The sequence below is a fragment of the Podarcis erhardii genome, assembly GCF_964252035.2.
Source record: "Podarcis erhardii genome assembly, chromosome: 16".
Lineage (NCBI taxonomy): Eukaryota > Metazoa > Chordata > Lepidosauria > Squamata > Lacertidae > Podarcis > Podarcis erhardii.
In genome coordinates, this window is record NC_138514.1 from 10,098,360 (window position 1) to 10,104,359 (window position 6,000).

The following is a 6,000-nucleotide window of genomic DNA, read 5'->3' on the forward strand; positions in this document are numbered from 1 at the left end:
CTAGCCGGAGAGCCCCGGCCGTCCCCGTCGCGCAATCGGCAGGATCTCCCTTCAGCAGGCCGTGCTCACAACTCGGCCCAGGGACCCCCCAGCAGCGGATCTCCGGCCCAGCGCCAGGCCCCGTTGAAGAATCTGGCAACAAGCCCCCTCCTCCCCAATCGCTCCGCCAAAATACGCTCCAAAACCCCCCAGATAGGCCGCCAGCCGCCAAGTCTCGTGGCGCCCTGAGCGAGGGTCTCTCCCCAACGCCGCCACCTCGAACTGCGTTCTCCCGGCTCCTGGAGCGAGCCAGCGGCAGCTTCCCGGGCGCTCTTCCCGACTCTGCCTCCGAAGAAGAAGCAGCAGCCCCCGCCGAGGTGCATCCCAAAAGTTGGACGACGACGCGTCTCGGAAGCAGCCCGCCACTGCCAGCACTCGGGGCCGTCCAAAGCGCTACCGGCGAGGCTTCCCTAACCTTCTCCTGCACTGCTCGCGGCTCAAAAGTACGAAAAGGGGGTGTCATTCTTTCCCCGCGCCCCAAGCCTATCACCTTCAAAGCGCCCACAAATTAGTCTCCCGCTACCGCACCCCGCACAGCCTCCAGAAGTCTCCTCGACCCCTCTTCTCTCCTTTCCCGACCCGTCCTCTCTCAACTTTGCGGTTCCGCCAGCCTCGCCTCCAAAAGGCAGCCCCGCAAACCTTCCGCATCTCGCGCCTCTCCTCACCCCTTCCTATCTCCGCCCCCTAGAACCCCATGCCAGTCTCTCTCTCCCCCCCCCCTTTCCCCACCCCACATTGCACTCGGCCTTGGAGGGTCCCCTTTGCGCCTCCGAACCCAGTTCTTGCGCCTTCGACAGCTTCGGGAGATCTCTGGGCGCCAACCTCTCCCCAAACACCCCACCGCCGCACCACGGAGACTCGCACCTGCAGAGGAACCCAGAAAGACGCCCGTCCGCCCGTCTCCAAACACATCCTCACGGAGTCCTTTCCACCTCTCCCCTCCTCGACGGCACCGTCCCCACCAAGCCCGCTTTGTCCCCCCACGAAAGTGGTCCTCCCTCCGTCCGTTACCACACCCCCCCCCCGCCCCCGCCGGCTGCTCGGTTGTCCTGCCCGTCAAAGGCTCAGAGCTCAGCCAAAGTCCCTGGCTCGGGAGAAGGAGGAGGGAGGAAAAGAGAAACCGGGGGGCGTCTCCCCGACGGCGCTGCACGGAAAGCCCCCGCGTGCCCCCTTTCCCGCCCCTGCTCGCAAGCCTGGCTCGTGGCCGGTGCCTGCTGCCCAGCCAGCTGCAAGCACAGCAGCGGGAGCAGCTGCTGCTGCTGCGAGCGCAGAGCCCGCTTTGCCCGCCCCTGCGAGTCTGCGACGCGCCGCGACTCGGCTCCCTGAATGACAGCTTACCTGCATGCCAATCTTCATCAGACTGACACCGGCCTGACAGCGCAGCCTATACTCACTGCCTGGCCCTGCCGCGCGTCAGCCCGGCCCCGCCCTCGACGGGCACACCTCCTCCTGCCGCCCGCGCACCGCCCCCAGCCCGGCCCCGAGCGCTGGTGCTCGACAGACGAAGCGCGCACCCGCGCGCACTCGCGCTCCCAGCCGGCTTGTCTCCCCCTAGCGGACTCGCTCGCCTTTCAAGCGGCCGCCTCCGCGGCTAAGAGGAGATCCTTTCCCAGAGCTTTTTGCCTGCTGGCGTCTAGGGATGCTCTCCCAGTGGGTCCCAAAACAGCGCACCTCTGTCTCTCTACTTTGAGGGAAGGAAGGGGCACAATCCGGCAGGTGCGGCTTGCCGGAAGAAAATCCTTGGTAGTTCTTCTTGCTCCAGTTCTGGAGGAATGCTGCGGCTTAAAGAGTTGCCAACTTATCGGTTTCTGTGCACTAAACTGCACAGCACTGCCTGCCGTGATTCCGGAGGATTCCTGCATGTTGAGGTTTCTGAAAGGGGCACACAGGACTAGGAGAGACTGGATTTTAATGCTGGCTGTTTGCCCCCTCCCCGCCTATATTTTTACCGGAGAGTGAGTCCCAAGGCTGTTCTCTTTCTTCCAGTTGCTGCGAGAGGGAATGGGGAAAATAACATAACCACTTGTTGGTAGCTTTTGTTCGTTAAAATTGGCAATTATCTTACACTCCCTTCCCTGCCTCTGTTTAAAAAGGCCACAGTACTGAGGTTTTTTGGTAATATGCAAATTTATTTAAATTTAATTAACAATTAATCTGTCAGAAGGCGGAAGATCAATCAATTAAAATTCTTCAATCAGTGACAGCCCTGATCCAAATCTTTCGTGATATTATTACAGTTCTTTGGAAACAGAAACAGGCTGGGATATTTTGGGAGGTAGGGGAGGAAGAAAAACAATGTGCTTTGGGGCTTTTGCCCTTCCAGATAAATCGAGGTGGGGAACCTGTGGCCCTCCAAATTTTGTTGAACTTCAACACTCATCATCCAGCCCACCTAGGCCAATGGGCAGCCATGATGGGAGTTGTAGTCCAACAGAATGGGGGGAGCCACAGGTCCGTTCCCCCCCCCCCCCCGCTTTAGACCAAAAGCATAAAGAGTACATGTGAAGGACATGTCTGTGTACACATTGTACCTTTGATGCACATCCGCAGCACTCCCCTTTCCCCCGGGGGGTTCTGGGCACCGCAGTTTGTTAAGGGTTTCTGGGAAAGGTAACTCTGTGGTGCCCAGAATTCGCTGAGGGAAAGAACGTGCTGAAATGTGCTTTAAAGGTATAGTGTGTGTGCACAGCCCATGGCCAAATGTGAGACTGCCTCTGCACACTGAAAAGCTGCATGTAAAAGATTCCACCATGTGCTACTTTCACAGCTGTTCTGTGATAGGGAAAAAATATACCTGGTGAAATGTTGCCTTCTATGCAACCTCCTAAGAAGTACAGGGGTACCTCGGGTTAAGAACTTAATTCGTTCTGGAGGCCCGTTCTTAACCTGAAACTGTTCTTAACCTGAGGTACCACTTTAGCTAATGGGGCCTCCCAATGCCACCGCATGATTTCTGTTCTCATCCTGAAGCAAAGTTCTTAACCCGAGGTACTATTTCTGGGTTAGCGGAGTCTGTAACCTGAAGTCTGTAACCCGAGGTACCACTGTACAACAGCCTTCTTCATCATATGGACCCAGGAATCCCTAGGCATTCTTATTGCTTGTCTCTCTCCTTCCTACCCTTTTAACAAGAGTTTTGTATTTACCATATTTTTCGCTCTATAAGACACACCAGACCACAAGACGCACCTAGTTTTTGGAGGAGGAAAACAAGAAAAAAAATATTCTGAATCTCAGAATAAAAAGAGGGATTGCTGCACAGCGATCCCTCTTGCTGTTCTGGTTTCTGGGATAGTTGTGCAGCCTGCATTCACTCCATAAGACGCACACACATTTCCCCTTACTTTTTTGGAGGGAAAAAGTGAGTCTTATAGATCAAAAAATACAGTAATTTAATTTCAGCCATGCTTGCGGAGCTGCGGGGAAAACACAAGCAACTGTATCTTTCTTCCAGCTAGATTCCACTCCTTGTCTTTCCTGCATGACCAGTGTCCTGTCTCGCAATGTCTGGTATGAACCAGGAGTACCATGTTGCAAAACTTTGGGCTAGTGGCAAATTACTGTCTGGTATGAACCAGGAGTAGGATGCAGGTGATGCTGTGGGTTAAACCACAGGGCTTAGGTCTTGCCGATCAGAAGGTCGGCGGTTCGAATCCCTGCGACAGGGTGAGCTCCCGTTGCTCAGTCCCTGCTCCTGCCAAACTAGCAGTTCAAAAGCATGCCAGTGCAAGTAGATAAATAGGTACCACTCCAGCGGGAAGGTAAACAGCGTTTCCGGGCGCTGCTCTTGGTTCGCCAGAAGCAGCTTAGTCATGCTGGCCACATGACCAGCTCCCTCGGCCAATAAAGCGAGATGAGCACCGCAACCCCAGAGTCGGCCACAACTGGACCTAATGGTCAGGGGTCCCTTTACCTTTATGAACCAGGAGTACCATGTTGCAAAACTTTGGGCTAGTGGCAAATTACTGTTGTTGTTGCTCTTACCACCACCAAAACAAAACAAGAGTTTTGTATAACTAACTTACTACATTCCTAGGGAGACTTGCATCAGATGCTGCCTTGTACCAAGTCAGACCATGGTCCATCTAGCTCAGAGCTGTCTACACTGACTGGCAGCTGCTGTCTTGCATTTCAGACAGGGATCTCTCCCAGCCCTACCTGGAAATGCCAGGAATTGACGCAGGGACCTCGTGCATGGAAACTCAACCACTGAGCTACAGCCCATCTTATGGAAATAAAACTATTTTGCATTCCAGCTGTCACTGCAAAATAATGCCCCTCTCATTCCCTCTGATAGGGAATCTTGATGCTTCCTTGCAAATAGCAATGGAACCAAAACGGGACAGAAAAACAAAAGGTATCAACACAGTTCCGGGTGCTCAAAATTTTGCAGAAGTGTGATTTTTTTTAAAAGTAATATTCTAGAACTACCCAAAAAGTTCTCCCAAATCAGTGTGATGTTGAATTGAGTGACTAAAGGGAAACTGATGAGGGAAGTGGGCTGTGAATTGGCATCCTTCAGCCCCTAATTATAGCATCCCAGAGGAATGGTTGGTACCCTTAAACCCTGAGAATGAGTGAAGATGTACTGCAGCAGTTTGTTGCAACTTCCATTTTCGAATGTCCAGATTTTTGCCTTTTGAATATACCTTATTAAAACAGTGCTTGTGCTACTTTCTGGGTTTTTTGTCATTCATTGCCCTTTCCACAATCCCAATAAGTCCCTGAGTGGCACCTAAGGCTGCATCTTGTTCCTAGTGCCGAAAAATCCATGCGTGTGAACAGCATGGCACAGAGCAGCACATAGGTCTGCCATGATTCGTGCCAGTTCTCTTCTTCATCCTGTCTGCCATGCATTTTAAAAAATCCTGTTCTTAAAATGCTTTTTAAAGATACATTCCTGTCCCCCACCCACCCTTCCACTCTACATGCTCTGACAAATTGGCTGTTAAAATTCCCTTTCCCTGCCAATAGGCACAAGGGAAACTCTGCAAAGTCATCTCAGCTCTTTCATGACTCTCTTCTCCAAAAACAACCAGCTCTCCTGAAAAGCAAACATCTCTCTTAGAGCAGCAGGGCTCTTCGGTGAGCATGATGGACATTTAACTGCTTCCTAAAATATTATTTCAGTTTCCCCTGGTCTTGATATTAGCGAAAAGAAGGTCGCAATAACCCCACTAGGACAGCGTTGCCAAGATACCTGGCTCCTTCTGTATTTAATGGGCACCTTACAGCACAGCCCTATGCAAATCCCACTGTGTTTAATAAGTCCTACTCACAAGTAATTGTATGTAGCATTGCAGCCTTAGTTCCCAGCTAGTTGCTATTGCCTCTACATTTACTATAGTTGCTTTTATATATTGCATTTATCATTGCAATGCCATTTCTGTGGCTGTAGTGTTGTTGTTTTAAAACTTAGTTTTGTATTTTGATTTTGTTAAGCCTCCATAGTTTTTGCACAATAGAAAAACAGACGTTTTGATGGTGATGGTGATGGTGATGGTGATGGTTGCATGCAAGTAGCAGATTCAGTCCTGGGATTTCTGTTCCCTATGCAGCCAAAATCAAACCATCCAGGAACAAGACGGAACCCCCAAAGTTTGTAAAAGTACAAAACAAACACCCTTTTTGGGGGGAAAGCAGCACTGGAGGCAGGATGGAAATGCGAAAGGGTGGAATGGAGCTCTCTGGAAAGGGGCGTGGCTGGCTGGCTGGCACCCTAAACCAGATCACTCGGTGCTGCAACATTTTGTTGCAGTTCCTACTTGTAAAGACATCAAAGCAGTTTGCTCTGCAGACATCAGTGAATGAAGCTTTTCATTACACAGAGCTAAATGTAAGCACCTGCTCCGGTCGATGCATCAGCCTGCTGTTATTGGCCTATGGAGAAAAGGCCAGTTAAAACAAAAACAAAAAACTTGGCAACTCTACTCTGGAACAACTTTTTAAAAAATCATGATC

General features: G+C 51.4%; 1 long non-coding RNA gene across 2 annotated transcripts in view; it reads right to left on the minus strand.

The window, feature by feature from the left end:
- LOC309331286 overlaps nt 1-1,489 on the minus strand; it is a 126,982-nt gene extending 125,493 nt beyond the window's left edge. Inside the window, exon 1 of one of the 2 annotated variants that reach the window (XR_014151774.1) lies at nt 1,378-1,489. This is a non-coding gene — a long non-coding RNA (uncharacterized lncRNA). The remainder of the gene's footprint in view (nt 1-1,377) is intronic. The other variant, XR_014151775.1, reaches the window with a different exon arrangement.
- Nucleotides 1,490-6,000: the final 4,511 nt, after the last annotated feature.